Raw genomic sequence first — 27,506 nt, 5'->3', positions numbered from 1 at the left:
CATTACACATATTTTATATTCAGAGTCCTCAGCACAGCGTGGCCCTGCACCAGTGGAGACCTTTTCCATAAGGCCCTCATTCCATAAGGCCTGCTAAGCAGCCCAGATACATACAACAAGATTATACAGTAAAGTTTTCCTGTCATTCATTAGTTTATCTGAGCTATTACCTACAGAGCTTCCACATCTTCTGAAGATTTACTAAGCAAAGGCTATATTTTTCAGATAATAATTTACTTGTTATGAAGCACTCAACTGTTTTCTCTTAGTGGGGCATAACTATTTTAGGAGGCAGTCAGTAATTTTGCTTTTTTTTTGTTCAGCAGTGTTTAGCTGTACACACCCTTCATTTCTAATACACAGATTTTGCAGTGCAAAGGAAAATCACTGAAGGGGCCAGTGAACAGGTGAAAGTTCCGAGATCACAGAATAGTATTTCTTGCCTAGTTCTACCAAAAATATCACTCCTGGAGATCTCAAGCTTAGACTTTTTCTGAAGAAAAAAAAAAAAAAGAATAAATTAACTCAATTGTGAAATACTATTGAGGCAGCTGGAATTCAGCTGCTAGAGCAGGCTCTGGTAAACTGTGTAACCTGTTTTGTTATCTTTTGAAGACAAGAAGCGTATAATCCATGGGTTTAGAGTCAGGATTTGAAACAAGATCTGCAGATAAGGAAAGCTACAGATGTAAAACCAGTGTAATTGCTTCATACACACCTTCGGCTCCCTGGTCCCCATTCCAATTAAGAAGTCTGAGCTGACTACTACTTTTGGAAATCACACTGCATTAGACTCTGGGAATCCATCACTGCCTTGGTCAAGTCCTTAAAACAGAATATCTGCTCCACAGAAAGCAATTGAACCGTCAACCTTCTCGCCTTAATTTCTGCTCTCTGGTCCCCCATTTTAAAGCCCTCTGGCATTCAAACTGCAGGATTTTCTTCCAGGTGTTTCAGAAGCTCCAGCTGGATCTGTCTGAAGGAAAAATTCCCTGTCACCTGAACAATCACGTGGCTTTGCATGTACATTTGTTACCTTCTTGCTCTCCTTAATTAAGTCACAGACCCCACATACGTAACCAGTGTTACTTTTCGTGAGTAATGCCTGTTTTTCAGTCCACACACAGTGGCCCATGAGAGGGAAGGAACTCTTGTTGCTATTTTACTTGAGCAGAACCTCTGCACACTACAGTAGATCATCTTCTTTCCAGGAGGGCTGGGATGGAGCAGAGATTTGGGCACAGGCTGCAAAGGCAGAGGGGTGAACCACTCAACGATTTCGTATTGATGAAGAGTTTCTCTCAGAGATCTTTGAATTCAGTCGGCAGATTAGTACATTCTGTTAAATCTGTCTGTATTATGCAGTCCTTGTAAAATTACTGTGCTTAGAGAATTAGCTAATCAATCCCCTGTCTGAGCGACAGAGCACTCAATCCCCATTCTGCCTACAACATTTTACCCTTTAACTTTTAGTTTCATCTGAAAAGGTAAAAAGCTGGCATGCAGCTTAGAGAATGTTTAAATTGTTTAAATATAACATACTCAAAAACAGATAAAATGCATATTGTTTTAATGTTTTTTTTTTTAAATAAAAATGTAAGGAATGCCAGCATGGTTAGAGAACAAGGTAAAGAAAGCTATTAGAAAAAAAAAAAATTTTTTAGGTAGCTGAGATTGTGCTTGTCACCCCCCCCCCAATATCATATATTCTGTCAGAGTAAATGCACAAGCAGATTGCAAATGAAAACCAATACTGAATAATAACTGAATGTTGTTTTTGTTTAAATCTTTGAATAACCTTTTTGGACACATCATTTGCAAGAAGGTTGGAGTGCCAAAAGATGATCAAGGCATAACAAGAGCTCTTAGAAAAAATAAGGCCAAATAAGACCACTGACCTAGTGAGGCATAACAAAAGGCATAGACTAGATGGTATTCACCAAAAACTAAAGGTACTGAAGTATAAAATAGGTGAGCTACTAGGTAATGCCTAGTCTTTTGTTTAAAACTCTCTTAATACCGGAAGAGTAGATGGCCATATGATGACCAAATAAGAAGCTGATTTAAAAGATGGTGGCAGAAGAATTAGGGAATTTTAGCTTTGGGGAAGGGTGACATTCATATGGGCAAATTGGCAGAAGCTGTAGTGTAGAACAAAACTAGCAGCCACATGAACAATACCAGAAGTATATTAGGAAAAGTCAAGAATTCTGTAGAAAAAAGTTCATGCTGCTCAAGTCTTTTAGGGTACTTTGAAGGAATCTTGTCTGTGGACAAAGGACTCTAGTCAGATGATAAGATTTCCTTACATTTCCTAAAGGCTTTTGAGAAACTGTTTTACCAGACATTCTTAAAAAACTTAGTTGTTTTCATATATAAATGAGAAGGTCTTTGCATGGATGAGCAGCTAGCTGAAAGGTAGGAGTAAAAGGGCTGGAACGTCTGGAGGTGTCACGAGTGCCGTCCTACGGATGGTTCCAGCACATGCACTTTTCAAATTATGCATAGAGGATGTGGTGAAGGTTTTATCAGTGAGATGGGGAAGCTTGCTGATATTTTATTATTCAGAGTAGTAAAAGACAAGCTAACTGGAAAGAATTGCAGAAGAATTACAGTATTATGTGACTACGTGTTAAAATGGCAGATAAAATTTAACACCTAAGTGTGAAGCGATGCACTTCATTTAAAAAACTCAAAAACCCCCACAATCTTGACTTTGTGTGCATGATTATGGGCTCTGGGCTAGTTATTACCACTCAAGAAAAACATCTTGAGGTTAGAAAAGTCACTTTCATACAACTATTAACTGGATGCTCACTAGCAATCAAAAAAAAAAAAGGCAAAAGAATAGAGAATAGAACAGAAAGCATTATTTTTCCATTGTATGAATCCGTTAAATGATCCCACGTCTAAAGTAATGTTTACGACTTTAATCCCTTATCTTGAAAAGGATATAGATAATTGGAGAATGCTCAGAGGAGGTTGCAAGGGTGAATAGAAGTACGAAATTATTTCCATACAAGAAGTGACTAGACTGAGTGAAACCACTGATGCAAGTTCTGAATGTCACAGTGGAAGTGGCAAGGTGATGATTGCACACAGGTCTCATAACACAGGAATTAGACATCATCAAGAGATGATGTGAGGTGTCAAGTTTAAAAAAAAACCACAACCAAGTGGGTACTTTTTGCACAATAAATATTCAAGCCATGGGAGTTTTGCCAGAGGTATAGGTGTTTTAAATGCTAAAAGCTTGCACAGAGTTAAAGAAATGGTTGTACAAGTTCAGGGGAGAAAAATTTATGAAGTGCTGTTACACAGGTGCCACCCCAGTCCTAAGGTTTCCCTGCACCAGGCATGGTGGGAGGTTGGGTGAGGCTGGCAGCTTGGTGGGAGTAAGGGTGACCCCCGCCAGCCTGAAGAGGTCTGAGCTGCTCCCAGTAACGCTCCTTTGCCCTGGCTAGAAAGTGCCTGGGGGTCTTTAACATTAATGAAAATCATGCCCTTTGTATTCAAAATGAGGATGAAGTTGCTGCGTGATTAAAATATTTTAATGGCAGGAAGTCCGGAGGGAATTTGCAGCTTCCTTCATAGCTGATTTTCAAACACAAACATTTTAAAAAGCAGTAATGTATCTGTATAACGCACCGCTGATTTACAGCCTAAATGACAAACATTTTTGGGTTTTAAAAATCATCTCTTCTATTCCAATTTTCTCTGTATCCTTCAGCAGATGTATGCACCACAGCCTGAGAGACAGTACTAGCCCTGCTGAAGGATATTTTGATGAAACAGCCACTGCAAATAAGTGTATTACCGCAGCAAGTAAAATAATGTGAATACAGCAAGGTGCAAAATGGCACACTCAGCATTACCATATATATTTACCCAGGCTAGAGCTCAGTGTAAATAATACATAAGGAATGACTCCTTACTGTATCCTAAGGGAGGAACAGTGGTTACAACAGATCATCTTAATAGGACATAGTGTCTAGCAGGCCCTGGAAAATTCCTTCTGTAAAACTTTTGCTCTACTGTAAAGACGTGCTTGCCTATGACCTAACTTTTACAACTGTTTGGGTCACCCATAAAATGCCTTTTCTGCAATATTTATTTACAGATAACTCATCTGAATTTACATGGAATTGCAAAATGCACAGAAAGCTGTTCAACACCAAAGCTCTGCCATGGAAAGCTTTCCCTCATCCACCGTCCTATTTGGTTTTTGTGTATGGAGAATCAAGGTGACCATGATGCATCTGGGATGCCAAGAAGCACAATGGAAAGGTGACAGAGAAAGCTGATTACAGGACTGAACACATGGGTGATTACTGGGACCATGAAGAGAGGAATAGGGTCAGTATCACTTACTGAACAGAAGTGATCAGAGGAAGATCCATAAAAAAAGCAGAACAAAAACACAGATACAACGATAGTTAGAAGAGAGTTGTTACTGTAGGAGAGTATAGGCCATAAAGTGTCAAAAAAGACTGAGAAATAGCATCAGATGCAGCCTAAGCATCACGGAGGACAGGGAGGGGATAGAGACCTAGAGATGTGGCCAAAAAAAATTGTCAGTGAGTGTTCAGGAAGAAGCTGAAGTTAGGTGAAGAGCAAGCCAGAATAATGGCTGTGGGGATATAAACTTGGGTTCATTGTTGTCATTAGCATTCCCAGTGAGTTGAGAGGAGAAGGAAACCAAGAAGGTGATAAGGTTATCAGGGAAGCAGGTGAGTACAGCCCTGGTAACGTCCTGTATGTGATGGGTAATGGGTTATAAAGTCAGCTTAGGCTGTGAAATGATACAAACACTGCTATTTCCCTCAGAAGTATTTGAGTATTGAAGGAGTGGGCCACTTGAGGAAAGGAAGCTGTGACAGAAATAGACAGCCAATAGCTGGGAATGCAGGACTTGGAGAAAAGAACTGGGAATACAGAGCAAAAGACCTCAAAGTCAGAGCAAGAAAATCAAGGGAGAGGGAAGGAACGAAAGACAAGAAGATCATGAAGAAGGAAAGATGGAAGAGGCTGCAGTTGTTAGGCACTTTGTCATGGTTTGATAGTGTGGGATTCAATCTGGTAGCTGAAATCAGAGCTGAAGGAGCACAGGGCAAATGTGTAGGAAATTCCTCCAATGTCCCTGAGACCTCGCTGGGAGAACCCATGCACCAGCACAGGTTAGTCAAACCTGGAATGTAAAATGAAGTTTTGGGAAGAGATAGAGCATGTAAGGGGGAAGCAAATGGAAGAGAGAAGGGCACAAAGCATCAAGGACAGAGAGCAGACCAGAGAGGAGAAGACTTGGTCACTGAGCCAACACTTCATCCTCCACAGAAGAAAAAAGCCTGAAGCCACTTGTTACTCATGTTGTAAAGCGTGTGGCATGGAAAGTAACTGAGAGGGAGTCATAATCACTGTAGAATCACCATAAATGATGAAACATATGCCCCCCCCCCCAATGATCACATTAGCAGTTGAATCACTCAGTTTCTTCATTAGTCTGTGCTGAAAAAAAGAAGGGAAAAAAGGGATTGTGGTTTTTTTTATAAGAAGCTTTTTTTCTGAACAAGCAAGAAAATCACAAACAAGCATCCCAGAAGAGAGTTCCTGCACAGAACTCATTGCAGGTTAGTTGTACATCATTTTATATTAAGCGTTGGACATATTGTAGAGGGACCCACTTGTTACCATTTTACATTTCCCAGTGGAATGATGTTTCTACACTGATTCCTTTCTCTTGACAGCTCCAGTAATACTCTGGATGTGATGGGTAATGGCTTGTAAATTCTGCTTAGGAAAAAAAACCCCGCCTTTAGTTTGGTGTTGTGGAAAAGATATTTTTCTTCCACTCAGACGTGTCTTTGCACACAGCTGCCAGAACCCATCTACTCAGCACAGACATGGGCAATGGTGGGGGAAGGGGACACGGGAGATTCCTTTTGCTTTCCACGAGCAACAGTCGGCATTTTGAGGCACATCTCTGAGATGAGTTTAGGGGAGGGGTTTAGGGAACATGAGGACAGTCACTTGCTCTGGATCTTCTTCAGCTGAGAAGAGTCATGGCTCCTCTTTTTTATGTCAGTAGAAAGCTAAGGTTTCTCTGAACAGAAATGGGTCTTTGTTCTCTTTGTGCCATGTAACAGGAAAAGACAGTGGTGCTTTCTTTTCCATGGTTGGTCCATTAAAACCTGGTTGGACTCTATCAGTTTTCAGCCGTTTAGGACAATATTTTTGATTGCAAGATTGAAGGGATGGAGCAAATCAAGTCTGGAGAAAAACAGCACCCTCTCTTGGTCCCCTGCTTCCTTCCCAAGCCTGGAAGAACATGTTTGGCCTCATGTAAAATAGAGAAAGATATGCCCATAAGCTCAGCAGTCAGAGCCCGACTATAACATGAGTAACATCTCCTAGCACTATTTCTTAGCTTTTCTTCCCCTGTTGAGGAATTCTTCATCACTGAAGGGCAAAGCTGGTGCCAGGCACTGCTGTGTTTTCCCCAGGGCTATCATTAGTTATCCTTTAGGTAGCAAAAACCTGTCTGCACACATGTAAGAGGGAGCACCAGGGAGTACAACTGGTGGGTACTATGCTGAATTTGGGCGTAGGAGACTTTGCTCTGGGTCCTGGTTGCAGCAGCCCTCTGCAAAGAGTAAGTCACTCGTCTTGCATATCCAGATCCTGACCAAAAGGATGGGCATAGCACCGGGTAATATCAACAGTTTTACAAGAACAAAGAACTTAAAGAATTTAAAGCATTTAAAACTTAGTAAAAAATGATTATATTTTACATGAGAATGGAAACAAAACAGTTGGGACTAATTCTGCTTTTCAAGCAGCCTAAACAAAGGATTGCAGTGGAGAGGAGTTAAAATGGAAAAAATCAGGGTTTAACTTTCCATATATTCTCCTCCTGTCTGAACTACTCCCATTAGCCTCTTCCTTCCATTTGTACAGCATGCTCCCAGGCCTTGCCATCCCCAGGTTTTCACAGCTGCTTGTTTTGCGCTATTAAATTAAATGCTGATTTCCCTGAGGTCAACAGTGACTTTCCCTCCACTGTTACAGCTCCCAGCATAATGGGACACAGCCCTGAGCAAAGCTTTAAAGATCCAATATGATGCAAAGTGCGTATCAGTAGCAGCAATATCACACTTTCAGTCTCCTTCTTGAGAAATTATTTAGTACGAAAGAAGACAGGAAGAATATCTTTAAAGCCAGAAGGGACTTTGTGCAAACAACTTGTAAGACCGCTGTGTAACATGAGTCCAGGGTACAGCTTTGTATTAATTCATGTTTCAGGAGCAATAGCTGTAGTTGGATTAGAACTATTTGGGCGAGGTGGGGTTTTTCTTTTTGGTCAAAGGTTGCATCTTAGTGCTAGAACATCCACCGTATGTCTCAGCAAGAACAGGCGTAGTCAAAATCCTTCTTCAACCCAGAAAAGCAGAAGTACAGCAATTCAGGAATGACGGAAAAACTGCTCCCTATTTCTTTTGCCGGAGAGTACTTTTGCAAAGCTGTGTGTTCACACACAGGCAGCGTTAGGTGATTATGAGGGCAAGTTACAGAGGTCAGCAAAAAAACAATCAGTGCAAATTTCTAATATCAATTTTCAGCTCACACTGACGAGTATGTGTTTGCATCACACATGCAAAATCTCACTTCATGGCCATCTGGCCTTCCTCAGGGGCTGCAACAGATACTCGTGTGCTTCTCCTGACTTCTGCTGTCCCCATGGAACACAGGGATCACACACTCAGGGCAGGGAGCTGACATTAAAGTAGCACACACAGCTGCAGAGGTGTGTAGAAGCACTTCTGCTGTACATTATGCATCTTACTACTATTTCAGGTAAAACTGCATGCTGGCAACTTTTTTTTTTTTTTTTTTTTTTTTTTTTTTTTTTTGACAAATAAGCAGCAAGTAATGAATGGACCTAAAAAAATCCCACAAAACGGAATGAGATTTTAACAGAAAAGCTGGGTGATCCACAGGTCATGTAACCAGTAGGATAAATAACAGATGGGCGAAGATAATCTTGAATTGGAGGCTGAACAGTGAAAATGCAATGCAGTGGCTTAAAATGATCTTGCAACGTGAAACAGTCCTCTCCAGAGCAAGGGTCAGGTCCCCAGGAGCCCTGACAAAGACCCCCTGTACTCTAGCAAGAATTTAGAGTCAGGATCCACAGGATCCAGCTCTTTCTGAATTGCAGCAGGAAATTAAGGAGAAAGAAGACAAGAAACAGACCTTTTTAATCCTGAGAAAACACCCAGGTCTTCCATTTATAGAAACAAATTGTGATATTAATGTTTAAAATAGAGTGACAACCAACCATTAAATCTGCTACAAACAGGAATAAAATTATTACGGGGTTACTGAAGTCAGCAGTGATCTAAACAGGCATGAAATGAGGATCTGAATGAATGTAGTGTTGCTTTCCTTTTCTATAGAGGCACATCTGGGATATTCACATCCCTGATACGGGAAGCAACCACTGTTTCTGGAAACAAGCCACATTATCAAGCATAGGGAACCTCCTAGGAAGGCTATTTGCAGCAAGCAAGGCGAAAGCAAAATGAGGAGCCATGGGCAGCATGACTGGCTGTTTCTTGGCTTTGTTGGAAGCTGTGTGGTTGCTTTGCTGCTTTTTTCCCTTACGCTGTGTATAACACACTCCCTGGAGAACGCGGGATTTACCCAGCTAGCTGAAGGCTCTCTGCTATTCAAGCTGCCTAATTACAAATTACGTCACATCAACTGATCTCAACCCCCACGCGGAGGGATTATAGACCATTAGGGAGTCAGATGAGACCACTAAGTCTCAATTCACTTTGAACATTTCACAGATAGCTACTAATCACAGGCACTCTGTTCTGGACAAGATATGAAGCAGGGTCATGTCTAATCTGATAAATCAGTGCATCCACTGCCATTATTTTCTGGGTAAACACAGGACATGTGGGTGAAGGCAGGTGACCTGGGCTTCCCACACATGCAGCTAGCAGATTTTTTTGAAATCAGAGTAAGTGTATCGTGAGCAGAAACTCTCTGGTAAGCTGGCAATTGAGAGTGATTTACAGGAGTTATAAGCCATTTGCAGGGTGGCAATGTAAGTCAGATGCTTTGATTTTCATTCACTTAAATTCCCTTTCCAAACAAGAGGAATGAGGCTTGCCGCCTGGAATTTTACTGCTGAAGTCAATAATTCAGTGTTGATCTTATTTATTTGCTGAAAGTATGAATCTGCTGGCTCCTGAGGATTTGAGGCTGAAGAACGGCAGTGACTGATTCTGTGAAAATTCCCCAGAAAGGCACAAATTTTCTTCTTGATTACATTGAAGTGGTACTGCCCAAACAAAACCGCAGAGGAACTTTCCTGGAATATTACTTACAGGTTTGTGGAGTGTCTGTAGCTTCTCTGGAGTCTGCTTTGCTACCTATCCCAATCTCCCAGGAAATGAGAACAAGCTGAAAAACAAAATTTCTGACCCAGGAAGCATTCTCAGATTTCAAATTTAATCTGGTACTCTGATGAAAACAGAAGCTCAGCATTATTTGTTTGTGGTTTGTGGTTGTTTTTTTCCCTTAACACAGAATAGTTTGAAATAATGTACTTGTCTTAACTAAAATATTTTTTCTTGAAAAGATCAACTAATTTTGTTTAATCAGCAATTGCTTGGTTTTATTTTGTGATTTTTAATTTTATGTTGCATCAGACATTACAATTAATTGGTCAAACCATTGACGAAAATGAAGACTTTGAATTTATAGAAAAAATTACCACTGAAAACTGGTCAAGATGGTAGGATCTCAAGGAAAGATTTTTACAAACCAAAGTGATAATGTAAGTTTTATATCATCTCCAAATACTTGACTGTCAAGTGAGTTCCTGTCCAGCTCTAAACTGGCTTCTTTGGCCTGACTTTGGGTCACATAGGACATTTTACAAGCTCTATCTGCAGATCTAGTGAAAAAACAGTGAATCCTTCTGCGGGTTTCCACAGGCACCATCTCTGCTCATGAAACTCGTGTGCTGAGAACCCGCACCATTAGCTGGTGTGGTGCCCAGGTGTTAAAGTGATGTGACCTGTGCACAATACAGGTCCAGCCTTACTTCTCAGAGGGTCTGAAAAAGCTGTTTATACTCCCCATTTATAGAGTAGCCCTGACAATGTTAAATATGCAGGATGACTGCAACCCTGCTGCTGAGCAGTGGCAGGTAGCTGGTGCATCATGTGTCTGCATTCCTGATTTTCTCTCCTGCAGAAGCACATCTACTGGTACTCCATGACAGTCTGGCTTAATGGTTACCCAGGCACATAATGAAATCACCTTGGAGATATTCAAAACCCATCTGAACGTGGCCTCAAGCAAGCAGAACTGAGCTGGCCCTGCCCCGAGATGAGGATTGGACCAGAGACCTCCAGAGGTCCCTTCCAGGCTAAATTATTCTGTGGTTCTCTTGGCACTTTGTTTGCAGGCTTCTGGCTTGCCTTCTCACCTCTTGCTTTGACATTTTTAAAAAGAAGAGGCCTTCATTCAAAGTCAGATTTCATTTAATTTGACTGCTTTTATTAAACATTCAAACATTAACAAGACTCCTCACATAAGCATTTTGTTTTGGACCAAGTACAAGATTTTATCCAATGTGACATGAATTATTTGTTACTTTCCCATTTGCAAAGGTTTTGACTTTCAGCTGAGATAAATGCTTTCCTCTTTCCCGCTGCTCCCTGCCCCGTTTTTCATTTTGGCTAATGAACTGAAAAAACAGGTCTTTGCACAGCTATGGTAACAAGCAACTATGAATCCTGAAGAGATTCCAAAGAGAGATTTATTTGAGGAAACTCACACAGTTCCACCTCTCCAGAAGCTGACTTGACTAACCCAATACCCCAGAGCTCATATCCCTGCACTCTGCATCCTCTGAGGACCTGATAGAGCTCCTCTGTCCGTCATGGGGACTCCCTGATGGATTTGTGAGTGAGCAGTCTCCTCCTTGTCTGCCAGTGGTATTTCTGTGATGAGCAGGATCATTTGTGACTCAGTGCAATTTTCTTAGATATTTGATCGTGACCTGCCTGCAGACAGAAGCCAGGCTCCCCTTGGCTTTAGCAGTACGGCTTCACAACCACAAGTGGATCGGAGCAAGGACTACAATGGCAGCGTTTTTGCTGCCAGCCCAGGGATTCTCAAAGCTGTGACTAACTGAGAGGAAAGCCTGGCAGGTTTCAAAGAGCCATTTACCAACTGTGCCCCTTTTATCTCGTTGTGGAGATAGGGGAGGAAGATAGTGATGTGTGGAGCCAGGCAGATCCAGATCCTTCCCTATTCTGATGGCTTTCCTCCGTCTTCTAAAATGGATATAAGCAAAGCCGTGATGCAATTTACTTCTCGAGTGACACGAAAGCTGCAACAGAAGACGTGTCCTGCAAGGGCAAGTATGCTTAGATATCTGGACAAGAATACCCCATCTCTGAGAACTACAGACACCTTCAAAGTGCTCTGTTCAGCTGCCAGCCAGAGGCACAGAGCAGCTGCACTGTTTAGAGTTATGCTCTAAGTGGACATTTCATGACTATGATTATTGTTCATTTTTTCCTCAGACTCTTACCTATTAGTAATATTCCTTCCCCTTGTGTCACTAGAGAAAGAACAAGCCAAACTCGTGAATATGGTTAAATATGGTTAAAGGAGAAACTTTCAAGGAGTGAAGCAGATGTATCATCTTCAGTTCTGAGCTGATGCGGTATGTGGCCTCTGAGGAGGCTGGCACCAGTATCTGCAAGCCTGGCTGGGTATATTTAGACATTTAGGCCTTCATTCAGCCAGGTACTTAATCATGTGCCTTAACATTATGCCCCCGAGTACTCCTTCTGGACCTCATGAGGAGTCATCATCTCTCTGACCTTGCTCTTGAACAAGTAGCTACCTCATTAGGTTCATCTGCGTTAAGGACCTTAACTAGAAAAAGACTTCATCTGAAAACTGAGCTGAGTGCAGGGGTGAAATCAGCCTCTGAAATCAGGTCTTCTAGTAGGACATCGTACATCACAACCAGCTAACCTGGAGAGAGCCGCACTTACGGTACAGTGGAGAGATTCATTGGTACCATGGAGACTCACCCAGGGAATGGAGGAATAGCAGCCTGCCTGTGCCAATGAATGGGCCTTTTAGAACTGCTGTACTTGTAGGTAGTGAGGGGGAAAATCAGACACCAAGGAGCCAAGACAGAGAAGGAAATGGGAGTCCTGGGACTGGAAGGTCTGGCTGTACTCAGAAAGCAGCAGATCCAGTGCTCACCAGACAGTGTTGCCTTGAACTGGATGTGAGTCAGGACAACCCTAACGTCAAACGTAGGGACTGTGAATGGACATAGATTTCCAAGTTATAAGAGTGTCCATGTAATGACTTGTATTTTCATAAAATGGGGCCAGACGCAAAAGCACAGTACAAAGTGAACATTGACACTGCATAATCAAACAAGGTTTCTGTACAAAGCTGTGATAAAATAATTTTACATTTATCATCCCACTTAATTGTAATGGGTCTAAAACTAATGAGCCTTACCTCTAAACTCCATTTAAGACAATAGTTAATTGCTTCATTTTAATAAATGTTGGCAGAATGGTGAGTATAACAATGACTGAACGCTCAATTACTACCTAGGCTAGAAAATGAAGATATACAGTATTAATGATATACACAATCTGAAAAGCAATTAGGATCCTGAAGGTAGAACAGGCAACTCACTTAAAAACAGGGTTATAAATGAACTTTCCCATCAAACATAAAGCAAAAGAGGTTTCAGAAGCAAGAAAGCTCATTGCCTGGGATTTTATTTTGATTCATTTCTCGTTCCCCTCCTCTCTATCTGTGACATGTTCAAATCCTGTCAACAATAGTGTCATGGGAACACAAGAGAGACAAGCAAAGAGCAATACATTCATGCCGAACAGCTTGTGCTGCACAGGATGGATGTATTAAGTGCATTAGAGAGCTCAGCTTTACAGCAGCACCAATAAAGGAAAGGGGCACATGGCAGATCTGGAAATTGAGGGTCAGAAATGAAAAGAAGCACGGTTGCTGAAAAAAGCCCATGGGAAAGTGGTGAACAGAATTAATCTTTGCTGCACATATGTTCTACACCTCAAAAATACAGTGGTGTATTTCTAAACACACAAAACTGTGGGGTGTGTGGATGCTGGTTCTACTCCTACTGCCCATATAAGTCACTATAAACTAACATCTTGCTCTCCCTGGTTGTGTTTCCCCTATTGGCATTGAAAGCTCTCTAGAAGAGGGCACATCTCTTTGTAAATGCTGTGTAACAGAAGCCGTTCGATCCTCAGGACATTTCTGGCATCTCCAGAACTGCATCAAGGACACCTCATAGAGGGGAACCTTCCTCATCACATGCCTTCTGAGTATTTCACTGCCGTTTGCCCCAGTGAACAGTGCTGATCTTGTATGGCAGGGGCAGGACATGGGATGGAGGGCACGTGGATGGAGGTGACTATATTTCTTCTCTCTTACACCTTCCTGTCTATGTTTTTTCTTGGGAGCAATATTATTGATTCAATGTGAGAATTTTATAGTGGCCTTCTAGTATCTGAAGGGGGCCTACAGGAAAGCTGGGGAGGGACCTTTTACTAGGGCATGTAGTGATAGGACGAGGGGGAATGGCTTCAAACTGGAAGAAGGCAGGTTTACACCAAATATTAGGAAGAAATTTTTCACTCTGAGGGTGGTAAGGAACTGGAACAGGTTGTCCAGAGAAGTTGTTGAGGTCCCATCCCGGAGGTGTTCAAGGCCAGGCTGGATGTGGCCTTGGGCAACCTGGTCTAGTGGGAGGTGTCCCTGCCTATGGCAGGGGGGGGGGGAACCCGAGGTTTTTTAAGGTCCTTTCAACCCTAAACCATTCTATGATTCTGTGTTTACATATATGGCCTTTTTCGTCAGACACTGAAGAACAAGTCTAATTTTTATCAAATTTATTCAACATTCAAATCTTTGAGTTGTTTAATATTAGGCTTCATCTCTATTTTTCCCCATTAAGAGAAATTAGATTCTTTCAAAAACATAATGACAGTTACTATAGATGGCTGTTAACTAATACATTGTACAGAACACTGTACTACCTCTCCCTTTGATTTACAAATGATTATATTCTCCAAAAGTATAGACGAAGTCCTGTTTGCATTCATTAGTGAAGCTGCTGCCTGAACTCAGGACATCTTCTGATCCATTTCCTCTTTCTTTCACAAACGTCTTTTCTTGGCAGTTTGCAGCAGTAAATTTCCATTTTCACAATTGCTTTTTTGGTTTTTTGTTCCATGACTGATTGTTCTCTGTTTATCTATATTTAATCACATTCACTATTTGATATTACTTCAGAGTCCAATTTCAAAGCCCATTATCATTTGTTGGTCTTTAGCATAATTTACAAACCAGAAAACCTTGATTTCAGTGTCATTATACCCAATGTTAATATAAACAATAACAAAGAGCTCACATCCTACAGCTGGCTTCTGCAGGGTCTCTCATGGTCATTAAAATATTTTTTAAAGAGACGGTTTCTAGAATTAGCCTAATTTTAAGCACTGCACTAATATCTCATGGCTCTATAACTCTGCCTCTTAGATGTTATTTTAATTGGAAACCAAGGAATTGGGTTAAAAGCTTTATGAATATCTTACCCAGCGTAGTGAACAGTTTCATTACGGAAGCCTTTACGCTGACAGTAGAACTCAACATGTTCTAACAAGCTGGTGGAGCATAAACCTCTTCTTATGAAATCACAAGAGTTTTCTGAAGTAGAGCCTGTATCACACATTTTGTGTCCTTTAGAAACAGATCCCTCCTCTAACCTAGTTCTGTTCACAGGAGGCAGGGCATCCTCGTCAGGCGCCATGAAGCTTTGGGGATTTTGTGCAGGATCAAAGGTGCAGCCTAAGCAGAGCATGAAAGTCCTGGCGATGGCTGCTATCACTGTCTTTTTCTTTTTTTATTAGCATGGCTGCTCAGCGGAACTGCTTTTCTGAACAAATGTTTGCAAGATGAGACTGTTTCCACTGCTTTTCATTCTCCATTTTCTGAATCCCATCAGCGAGGGCTTGTGTATCCTGGCTGGAGCAGGATGCTTGCCTGAATTAATCCTCGAAGCAATTCTTATTCAGCCAACTCTGAGACCTGTAGAGCAAGGTGGGGTTTGTGTGCTTTGACTTTTCCATGACCTTTTGATTCAGGAGCTCTGTCAAGGTATTACAACTAGCCATTTGATGGAAAACAACCTCCTTTATGTTTCTTGCCTTGTTAACAGATACACACGTGCAAAAGTCACATACCTGCACACATCATGAGTGGGGCATGATTACTACCGTCCCTGTTTAATGACCTGCTTTCAGTTATTTATAATTTTGCCAAACATCCATTGTCTCAATAAAACTCATCACCATGTGTCTGCCTCAGGCTGAATTTACACAAAAACTCTCAGGAGAGGCACCATGGCTGTTTTGAGGGGAGGGTAGAGAAAAACATGCTGCATTGCTCATGCCAGGCAACGCTTGAGACTTTTCTTAGCAGCTTTAGTACCCCTTCTCCCATTTGAAACTGGCAGGAGAGTTACCTTTATGCCAAGGATAATTGTGCAAATCCCTTGAAAAACTGTTGAGCTGAAGTTTGTGGAAGTCACCTTTTTTTTCCAGATCAGTAGAGACTTCTGAAAGTTTGACAGCAAAGATTTTCCAGTCTCCATTTTTCACTGAGGGCTCTCCAGCCTTTCAGCTCTTACCCCTCCTGAACTGCACTTGCATGTAGAAAAGGATTGAATTTGCTCTTCTCAGCTCCAGGGCAGACCCAGATGTTCTTGCAACACATTCAGCTCCCCCAATGTCAGGGGGAGGCCAGGCATGGAAACAAAAGTGTTTCTGTCTCTCCTGTGCTTCCCATGGCTTTCTCTTCTTTGCTCCCAGTACACCTGTAGTATGAACGTGGGGAGGGGAATTGCTGGGCTACACAGAGAGTCTGGTGAAAAGAGGTAATTAAATTAGGTAGAGATAAGGGAAGACAGTTAGAAGAAGTGCTTGGACAAAGAGATGAACACTAAGAGCTAGAAGAGGAGCCAAGGAAAGGGAAGGATCAAGCAGGAGAGAAGGGAAAGGAGAGACACCTGATGCATTGGTGCTACAAGTTGGGCAGAAAAGCTCTGACCACCATGGACGGAAAAGATGTTTAGAACTTCATCAGACCCTCCCACCACCAATGGAAAAGTGTGGAACCCTCTGACTAGCCCTGTGCCTTGTTTTTCAGTGCCAGTCTGCACTGGAAACAGTGACCTACTACTGCTCTACTTTATTGGTCCAAGTGACCATGACCAAAGACCACTCTATCACTCTGCTGGTTTTGGCACATGGACTGATCTATACAACACCATATGGTGAGATGTATCCTGTGTGGTGGGGAGGTTCTGTGTAAGTTTTTAAAAGATGGAGAACCTTCATGTTAAGCAAAACTTTAATTAGAAGATCATTACAGAGCCTGCAAAGTCAAACATTCAAAAGTTAGGCAATACAGATGGACAGCAGAGAGCTCTCGTTGTTGTAAACACTTATTGTAACTGAGAGACACGTAGAAGCCTTAAATCCCTCAATAATTATAAATTCTAGTGCCGTTTTCATAAAATATCTAAAAACAATGAAAAAAAAAGGTCTGTCACCAGTCATATCCCACATTCCTTTCCTTTGTGTCTGCAAACGTTTATAGGATATGGGTCAAGAATGAGCTTTAGCCTTTATTCTTCTTTTTCTAACAGAGGGGTAGAAATCTTTGACATACAGAGCAGTCAGTAGAAGTTGGCCAGCTTTACCTGAAGATGAAGGTAACCCTATCAATCTTATTAGCTGCTTTAACATCTTTGAAGATGAGAATTGATTCTTCAGCCCCCAGAGCTCACCTGTGTGGAGGGAAAGGTGAAATAACAGAACAGAAACTGGCAACTTGGAAAAACATTACAGTTTACAACTCTGTAAAGATGCTCTGGTGTGCAAAGTGATTTACTTAACAGGAGGGTTTAAAATCATGGACAGGAAAAATAAAAGACCCACATTTGAGACATATTCTGCCTCCTCTGATACACAAACTCCTACTGATTGGTTCCTGCAGAATTCAGTTTTACAGAGTCTATTTTATAGCCATAAATGGCTAGAAGGCTTCCCCAAGGCCATGTTCGGACACCAACCAGAACCCCACATTTCTGCTTTGAGGAAAGGAGAGATCTAAGCTGAGAAATGGGAACCACTCAAACCCGAGACTGTAAGGAGACAGAAAAGACCGATGTCACTTTGTCTCTCTCTAAGAGCTGAGCCAGTCTGACTATAAGTTGTGCCTTCTCCCAGGCTCTTTCAGTCATTTTGATAACTTCTCAAGGAGAGCTGCTGTAGTCAGCATCTCATCTTAGAGAGGAACACTTGAAAGGACAGCAGTAAAACTGAATTTTGAAAGGGTTGAGAATTAATGAGTCAACTTCTGAAACACTCATGGTATTTCACATTCCTGAAAAAAGAACTGGGACTGCCAAATACCTGCCAATAAGCCAGGCTAACCTAGCTCATAAATAAATAGGTAATTCTAAGGAAATAATCATAAACCTTTCTTTGGCCACATATCACTTTTGAACTTTGCTTCAACCACAGCAGAAGACAAGATTATGGATGTGTCTAGGGATGAAAAAGAAATTTACTTCCATGTAAATAGATCTTTCTTATTTCCAGTATTTAAACAAACAGTTCAAAATAGATGGAGGCAATTTTCTTTCTAAAGGACGTGGCTAAGAAGCATAGGCACCGGGTTGTCAGTTCTACGCCCTTTGCAACAAAAAGTGATTTATCAGGCAAGCAGTCTGAAATACATTTCCCGAGGCTGTGTCCTGTTACTTATTTCGGACAGTAGAAAGAATGGTTTCATGGACAGCCATGAGACAGAAATGAAGAGCAAGAGCAACTACAGTTTATTCCCTGACTATTGCAAGATTCTCTGATGGCACTGGCAAGTGATATGGTACTTAGCTTCTGTCTCAGCTTCTTCAGGAGACCACCATTCATCAGTATTTATAAAGCAGTTCAGATCTTCAGAGGGTGAGGGCAGAACTACCTCCTTCCTGGGTTCAGTAGTTATTCTGAGTGCACAGCAACTACAGTCTGGGAATTTGTATTTTTATTGAGGACAAAAGTAGCAAAGTCTCAGAGCTTTTTTTTAATGTGTTGTACACTTTTCTAGATAACTGGGGCTGTGATTCATCTCACCTAGCTTATGAACCAAGATAATCACTCTTCATGGTCACTGGAGAGACCATAGGCACTTTTGGGGCATGATTTACAATCTCCATTCATGATCTCTACCTCAGGCTGCTCAGCTGTTCCCTACCCTCTGTGGCCACCATCAACTTACTCAGATATAGATGTCTACACTACAGAATAATTTCAGCCTCATTGCCTGTTTTTTTTCAGAAGAGCTAAACACCCAACTTTTTAAATGTCAGAGGCCTGTGAAGCATGGTTGAGGTGTCTGGGTGTTGCTGGGTGTTTAGCCTACTTGTGGCTATTTCCCCAAACCCTGTTACCTGAGAAGATCATGAGATTGTGAGGAGTCATGCAAAATCTCAGTTGGCACTTCCAGGACACTTTCCCCTCAATAGACACATTCCAGGCAGGGGCACCCATTGAAACACTTCCTGCAAAATGGATGGTAAAGGCTCTGCCCTCAGAGCCTTGTCTTGGCAAATCCAGATCCCAAGTTTGCTCTTAGAAAAGAAGGTTCATCTCCCCAGTGAGGCTGGGATCCAAAGATGAGCTGGGTTTTTGACCCTCTCTTAGCCATTTCAACATCAAAGTTTAGGTCTGCAAAAGGCTGTCAGAAAGTTGAAAGCAGTGAGGGCTGAAGGAGCCTCCTTCAGAGCAGCTGTGTTAATCCTATTACAAAATTAAACTCATCCTCTCCAAAGCAGATGTGTTGTTCTGCCCCCATGGAAGTCAGTGGAAGTTTTAGATATGCTTCAACAGGGTCAGGTTTCAGCCTTTGCTCTGTTTTAACCCTTTTCCATACATTTTACTAATCCAGGTTCTCTTATTTAGCCCTGCTCAGGGGATCTGGAGAGAATCAAAGTCTAAAAAAATTATTTTCCTCCGTAAAGAGGACTGTAGCTACTTGCCTTGTGGGTGCTCAGAAATTTTATCAAAATATTTTACAATGGCCAGAGGATGAAAACATTAAAAATTTTATTTTTTGAGTGGTTTAGAAGCTACAGCTCTCCTAACTTCCACTGGCATTTTAAATACTCAGAACTTCTTGAATAAGGCCTGAGGAACAATTAACATGCAGTGCCTTCCAGCACAGTAACCAAAATCTTCTCAAAGTCACTTGTGGGGGCAATGACTTCTACGGCTCATAATTTATATTGATTTTGACATTTGAAAAAGATTTTACATTTGAGACAGCACTTAGCAGATGTTATACATTTCTCTAGCCTTCCTTGACTGTTTTGTAACTGGCTTTGTAGAAAATTGTTTCTATTTTCACCCTGTTTCACCTTTGTTATTGAAATGCTACAAGACCTCTTGGTCTCACTGCAGACTGTGCAGAGTACTTCAGCTCTCCACATCTGAATTCTGCAGCCTGAGATCTCTCTTATTTTCCTAGTTTCTTTCTTTCTTGAGCTGTGGTTCATTTCCTAAGAACTAAGTTAATTAGTCTTTGATCTTTTCTTCTTCCCACACAAACCGTCTTCTCTGATGTCAAAAACCAGTTTTCCTTCTGGAGCTGATCTTAGGGGGCTGCACAGAATGTGTGCAGACATCCCCATGGGAGATGGGGAGAGCAAAGGGACCCCTAAGCCATCAGATCAGGGCTGAGCTTTATGATCTTGCCCATCTCCCAAGTGTTGTGATGGTATCTACCTGATCAACAGACATTTTGCAGTACCCCTACACACACTCTCTGCTAGTTGTGCAAGATACTGATAGTTTCTCTATATCTACGAATGCCCTATTAAACCCTGACCTGCCTTTGCAGGTTCTGCCCCAGTCTATATCGAATGAGCTTTGTTGTCTTTCCTACAAACATCCACAGCCCAGCCATCTTGGGGAAGGATAGTTTCCTTCAGCCCAGATCTGCAATGGGACCTAAATCTCCCTGCTCCACACTGGAATTAAGTGGTTAAATGCCCCTGTGCATCTGGAGTCCTGCCCAAAAGAACACTGGCTAAAGAAGGACAAGGGCTGCGGGGAGCAAAGAGGGATGATAAGGGATGGGGAGTGCCTGTGGTAGTGAGAAATAGTTGCAAACTATTTCCAGGCTTGGTGTGAGGCCACAGGCAGAGTAGGCAGGGCTGGAGGTACCTTCGGTTCAGCTCCTGCTGGATAACCTCCTGTATGGGGAATACTGGTTGGAGTCTAACCTTCCCCCTACAGAGATATGGGGAAATAACCTCTCCCTGCTGGCGTGCAGCAGTGACACCCAGTTCTTCTGCTCTTGACATCTGCAAACTGTAAAGGTTTCTGAGACATGAAACTGCAACTGAGCATGTGTGAGGAGAGATGTGCATAAGCCCTGAATTTATTGTCTGCATTATTTCATGATTGTTTGGCTTCAGTCTTAATACTCTCCTTAGAAAGATTCAGAAGACGGAGTGGAGTGGCAGAGATGAGATACCACATAACCAATCAGGGCTCAGGCAGGTCCCCAAAACAAGCAAGAAATATTAGAAAGATGCTTCCACACTCCTTCCTGATTCATTTTGATAAGATTTTTGCCCAAAGAAGGGGTATCGGAATGAAGGCCCATGGTGATATTTCCTGACCTTGAAACTTGCATCACACAGCAACTGAATAAGAATATGGAAGAGAAGAAAAAGCTGCTAATAGGATCTTCAGGGGAAAAACCCACAAGCCTAAGACAGAAATGTTACATTCAGTCAACACAGCCTGTGAGCCAAATTCTGGTGCAAGGAGTTCTGTTACCTTCGACGGGCTTATTCTCAGGAGGCAGGGAAAAGTATACAAGCCCAAGAGCATGACGGTTTGCAAGAGTTCACTGTGTGATACAGATAATTGCAATTGCCCTTATGCACAGCCACTTACCTGTAATTAATTCACAAAATAATTATCACAAGAGTGCTGCTCTCGTTAGATTTCACATTGAACTTCAATAGAGAATTCTACTGCTGCTGAATACTGAGAGCTAAAAATAATCAATATGAAATAAGGGCTGCCATAAATACTGGATGGGACTGATTCACCCTCCATAAGGGAAAGACAGGATAGTCTTTAGTTAGAGTAAAAGATGGTTAGACTAAAAGGAAAGAGGGAGATACTTAGAGTAAAAGGAATTGGTTTGGTATTGAGGGAAAATTGATTGAATATGAGGTAGTGAAGGACTGTACTGAAGACGCCTCCTCCATCCCTTCATGTGTAATAAAAGTTCCTCTCTTTAGGCTTTACATGTTGTGTACTGTCAAGTGGTCCAATTTTCAGCTCATAATCTGAACACTGACTGCTTAGAGATTGTGCACAGGGAGGCACTTGTTTTGTTTCAGAGTAATATCAAAAAAAAAAGTGCCAAGAAAAATTCAGCATCAATTTTTTGCCTAGGAGGATTTATGTGCGGCACCAGGAAAGTGAGCCACGGAAAGGGCGGGTTTCCATTTTGCCAAGAAGTGGGGTAGATTTAAAAGGATTTACAGTATCGACTTTCATAAATATTCTTTCCAATATATTCATATCACTGCTGTCTTGGTTTATTGGACTTCACTTTCGCCGCAGTGACATTGCTTTACCTTTTCAATCTAGTTTGACTTATCTTAGTAGCGATGTGTTGTCTGCCTCTGTTTATCAGTTTGTATTTATATGTAGAGCTAAGTGAGCACTGGAAGATAAAATTAAAGTTCAGTGAATTGCCTTTGAAGCGTGTTCGCATTGTCTTTTTTGGGTTCCTGCATGTGCACAAAGCCCACAGTCGTACGGCTGCTTTGGGGTATGTGGGCAGCACACTCATGAGCCCAAATGTTTTCCTCTACTCCTCCTTCCCACTGCCTCTGTCACCACCCTGGCACAGGACATACAAGAAAACCACATTGCACCATGTTCATACACAGCACACGCTAGCCAGAGGTCTCACGTTGAAGGACAGGATTTTCAAAAGAAATATCTCCTGTGGCATCCACGTGCCATGCAATACTTCTTCAGTAAAGACACCAGAGCCATCAGACCTCCCTTGTGCCAGTGATAAAAAGGATATAGCATGTCTGGGGTTCCCACATAACATACCTGCTGGTGAGACCAGGGAAAGGGGTCTGAAATTAATGAAATAATGTCTTTTTATTTTGAAGCTGCAGAATATCACAAGGCGTTTCCACAGCTCATCAGTCAGGTGTTGATTTGGTTAAGTATCTTCCCCTTCTCCTGGGTCACTTGTGAACGTGCACCCCACATAGACTTTAATAGACATCCTGAACACAGGATCCTACTTTTTCTCGCTCTCTGGTGTGAAGACAAACTGTTCATTCCTACCCTATTGCTTAATTAATTAAGCAATTACTTGTTAATTGCTTTCAGTAATTAATCTGGAGTAGGACTTTCCCTCTTATCCCATGAGAACTTAGTTTCCTTAACAGTGTTCAGTGAGACATTTAAGTTTTTTGAAACTCCAGCTTCTCTGCACTGACAAAACCTTGTTTATCTTCATGCTCATTGGCTCATTGCAAATAATCCTAAGAGATTTGTGAGACATCATTTCTTTTTTACAAAGATCCCATTAATTCTTCACAATATATCAATTTTTCATATCAGTATTTTCTAATTCTTTTCTTTATTGTATCTTTTACCTTTTTGTCTGGTGCAAAAGACAGAATCACTAATCTCTGGATCCCTACACCACTCCTAAAGCTCTTTAAAGAGCAATATTATATTTGCACTGAGATTGTATTTATTGCCCTGCATTTCTCAGATAGAAAGACTCAGTTAAACAATACTTAGTGATTCCTCAATTTCATATTTGAGTACTATTTGAACACTTGAGTTAATATCATCTGGCTCGAGCAATTTGGGCCTGTTTAATCTACTAATTCGCTCCTAGATCTCCTCTATAGGCACTTCATTTTGAGACACTTTTCCCAACTCTGCAGCTGTGAAGCGTGGTTTGGGTGTAGGAATCTTCCAAATCTGTAGAGAACCATGAAGCAAGAATTTAATTTCACATTTTCATGAAATAGCTAGTACTTCACTCTCTAGTCAAGGGTGGTTTATGAATGTAATAAGAGGTAGCAATATTTCAGAGTATTTCCTCAGCTTCTGTTACCTGTAATAAAATGTTCAAATAAAATTAATAAAATACCACAACAAGCCTTTGCAAATAAATCCTTCCCAAAACCATTAGAAGGCACTATGGAAGAAAGAGAACTGCACACTAATTTTTGAATTATACATATGTGACAAATCATGGCAAATCGACTATCTTCTGGATGAAGTCCTGACTTAATTCCCTGTTGGTTTGGACCTGCTGCCTCCTTTTCCCCTGGAGAAATCTCCTCCCTTTAAAGAACTCTGTTGCTGTAATCATCCCTAAGCATGAAAGCTGGGAGCTCGTTATCCCTGTCCGTGTATCCTGTGGTGAGAGTGACCTGTTGCTTTCTGCCAGCCTGTACGCAAATGAAACTCTTGGGGAGATGGTTTTTGGCAATTGCTGTTAAAGGGAGGGTGGGTTTGAGGAACATCAGCTTTCCACGAGTTGCACCCAGGAGCACTGCAGCTGTGTTTTTTAAAGCTGTGGTACTCAGACCTTAAAATGACTCTGTGCAAAATGCAAATCCAGCCTTTAGTGGGTGCCTTGGGGCTGTGCTCCCCCCCCAGAATGTCTTTCCCCACAGCATCCCATGGGAGCTGTTACTGGGTTCAGCCTGTGGGAAGAGAGGCTCTACCTGCCCATGGGTAGATGTCTGCAGGCAGGGTGTCTAACAGGAACCAGCCCTCCCTAGCTCCCTTCGGAGCTGGGGATGCTCATCTGAACGCAGCCTGAAGCAAGTCGGATGGCTAACAGCTCGAAGAGCTCTGTAGATTGTCAAGGGAGATCAGGGTAAACTGCTCCAAGGGGGTCACCTGCCTTGGGTCCCCTCTGCCTGGCTGCGAGTCCTCTGGGAGCAGCATGAGCAACCAGGGACCCTGGGGACCCTCAGGCTCCCTGTCTGTATTTTATCAACCTGGATTTCCCCTGTTCCCTGCTGGAGCAGAGACTGAGATTGGAGGGGAACGCAGAGGAGAATTTCCCCGAATTTCCCAATTCCCTGCCCGTACCGCCTCTCACCCTGCGGCAGAGGCTGCCCTCGCTCAGCACTGATGCCATATGTCCGAGGGCGAGGGTAGGAGCAGGTTGTCCCCGGGCAGCTGGCCAGGACAACAGATGGCCATGCGAAGGCACTAAAGACTGTGAATCAACCCTGGATGTGGAGGGCACAAGTCAAACAAGAACATTTAAAGGTCTGCCCAGCCTGCACTCGGCCATCTGCGCTAATGGAGAAGAGGCGCCACTCGGAAGTGGTACTGGGGATTAAGTAATACTTATTGGTGTCATTGTACGAGTGCCAGTTAAGGGGGCTGCTCCTTATATCTGAGAAGCGAAATGTGTCCCATCCTGCACTGCTCGGAAAGAAGAGGCTCTCCTGTTCCCAAAATAGCAGTCAGTAAGCGAAACAGCTTTTATTTCAGCATAGCTATTTACCTGTTTGTTTTCTTTTAACAGCAATCAAATCAAATCAAATCAGAGTAAATCACTCTGAAGACTCTACAATGCATCAAAGTGCTGTGCTTGTGCTTGATGCTGCTCCAGACACAGAACAACCCATCCTCCCTTGGAAGGAACAGTCTGAGGCAGGGAAGTACCCTCTGAAGTCAAAAAATCTGCGCAATGAGGCCAGTAACGCCTCCTGTTAAAACTGCAGATAACTCACTTCTTAGCTAAACACAAAACAGTGTCTGGGAAGCTGTGAGCACATTTTTGCCTGCTTGGGTGTGCTTTTTGGCCACCAGGTCAGGAACGTGCTAAAGTCTCCTGCAGAGGATATTTACTTCATGGACAGGATAAATCTCTGACCACTCAGATGAGAAATGAGTCCTCTTTGCTTAATAAGTTTTGCATGTGTGGTCCTTCCAGTTTTGATTAAGCTTTCTTTTAAATTTGTTGTTTAGAGTGGGGAAAACTCTTTAGGTTCCCTTTGAACAACGAAAGCTATTTCTCATCTAATAGGGGTTTTACTATTATCCTAATCCTAACTCTGCACTAGTCATGCCCTGACTGCTTTAAGGAAAACAAAATAAATATTTTACTACATATTTTCTGTTGTTTTCTTGGACTGGTTTTTGGAACAAATATTTAAGCATTTACAAGAGATAAATATTTTTTAATATGCACAGTCAAAAGTAACACTTGCTGTAATTAAAGTAAGAAGAGTTTCTATAATAAAGCCTCCTAATTCCCAAGTATAGAGCAACAGATTCTGTTTGGATTCCTTCAATAACATTGTTCACTGATGAATAATATTCATTTATAGATCTCATGGGAACAGCAGTTTAAAATGGCTGAAGGAAGACATTAAAAGGAATCATAAGAATTGCATATAGAGTGTTAGAAATTCTGGTACGCAAACACATCATTAACTCTAAGACAATAACTGGAGACAATTATTACAGTTTTACTCCCAGACTGGTGGCACAGAGGAGTGACAAAGGTGCTGGCTGGGCTCCTGCTGTGACACAGCCTCTCCACATGTCCTTATCCCCATCACTTGGAGATGAGCTCCACAGGGTGCTGAGGCACCTGATGGCTGTGGCTCTGAAGCAGTGGCCAGTGTCCATACACCACTGCAGGTGTGGGCATTAGCTTCTTGGGGACACAATCCTGCGGTGCTGCTCCACCCATGGTCCTGTCACTAGTTTGATAGTTGGTGGACAGTTTCACAGCTGCAAAGCAGGTCAGCAGCAGGGTTAAACCCCTGCAGTTGCCCACACTTGGTAACAAGGTCTCTTGTTTCTTGACTATTTTGTTATGCAGGAAAGCAAATGTCTCCATCAAGCTACGCCCAGGGATATTCCCGATGGTCACCCAAAAGAAGGGATAGGATGGAGGCTGGATCAAGGGGCCGAGGACAATTGCATGAGATCCAACAAGGCCAAGTGCCGGGTCCTGCATATGGGTCACAACAATCCCACGCAGCACTACAGGCTTGGGGAGGAGTGGCTGGAAAGCTGCCTGGCAGAAAAGAACCTGGGGATGTTGGTAGACAACTGGCTGAATAAGAGCCAGCAGTGTGCCCAGGTGGCCAAGAAGGTCAACAGCATCCTGGCCTGTGTCAGGAATAGTGTGGCCAGCAGGACTAGGGCAGTGATCATCCCCCCGTATTCGGCACTGGTGAGGCCCCACCTTGAGTACTGTGTTCAGTTTGGGGCCCCTCACTACAAGAAAGACATTTAGGTGTTGGAGTGTGTCCAGAGAAGGGCAGCAAAGCTGATGAGAGGTCTGGAGTACAAGTCTTATGGGGAGTGGCTGAGGGAGCTGGGGTTGTTTAGTCTGGAGAAAAAGAGGCTGAGGGGAGACCTTATCATTCTCTACAACTACGTGAAAGGAGGTTGTAGAGAGCTGGGGGTCAGCTTCTCTCCCAAGTAACAAGTGATAGGACAAGTTGAGCCAGGAGAGGTTTAGGGTGGATATTAGGAAAAATTTCTTCACCAAAAGGGTTATCAAACATTGGAACAGGCTGCCCAGGGAAATCGTGGAGTCACCATCCCTGGAGGTATTTAGAAGATGAGTAGATGTGGTGCTGAGGGACATGGTTCAGTGGTGGTTTTGGCAGTGTTAGGTTGATGGTTGGACTCGATGATCTTAAAGGCCCCTTCTGACCTAGACGATTCTATGATTCTATAGAAGTAAAACACTTCTCAGCTCTGTGAGCACCTCTGCAAAATGTGGTGTCTGGCACAGGCAGAAGCCTCACCACCCTGGTGATGGGCTGAGTTGTTCACAGGACCCTTTTATGGGAGTGCACTGGGCAGCTCAGCATCCACACCTGCCTGAGCAGGGAGGTTGTCCTGGTTTGAGGTAAAACAGAACCAATTTTTGGTCAGTAACTTCGCTTCTTAGCTGGGCCTCTCTAACAACTGAAATTAACAGCATATTGTGCAGACAATGTTCACTCTCTCAGGGTGATAAGACCTATGTTTATAGCTGATGCCCAGCCATGGTATGCAGAGAGGACCTTGCTTATACTTATTGCTATAACAACCAAGGCCAACCAACTTTGTTATTTGCTCCGTTGGAGGGTCGGAAGCGGAAAAGCATAGTAGGGTCCCACCTGCAAGGAGGAGCGAACAGGACAGGTGACCCAAAACTGACCAACGAGGGTATTCCATCCCATCTGCCTCATGCTCAGTATAAAGGCTGAGGGATCGAAAGGTCAGCTCTCT

The sequence above is a fragment of the Charadrius vociferus genome, unplaced genomic scaffold (genome assembly GCF_000708025.1).
Source record: "Charadrius vociferus isolate BGI_N301 unplaced genomic scaffold, ASM70802v2 scaffold255, whole genome shotgun sequence".
Taxonomy (NCBI): domain Eukaryota; kingdom Metazoa; phylum Chordata; class Aves; order Charadriiformes; family Charadriidae; genus Charadrius; species Charadrius vociferus.
The sequence above is the reverse complement of the archived record's forward strand: the minus strand, read 5'-3'. Positions refer to the sequence as shown.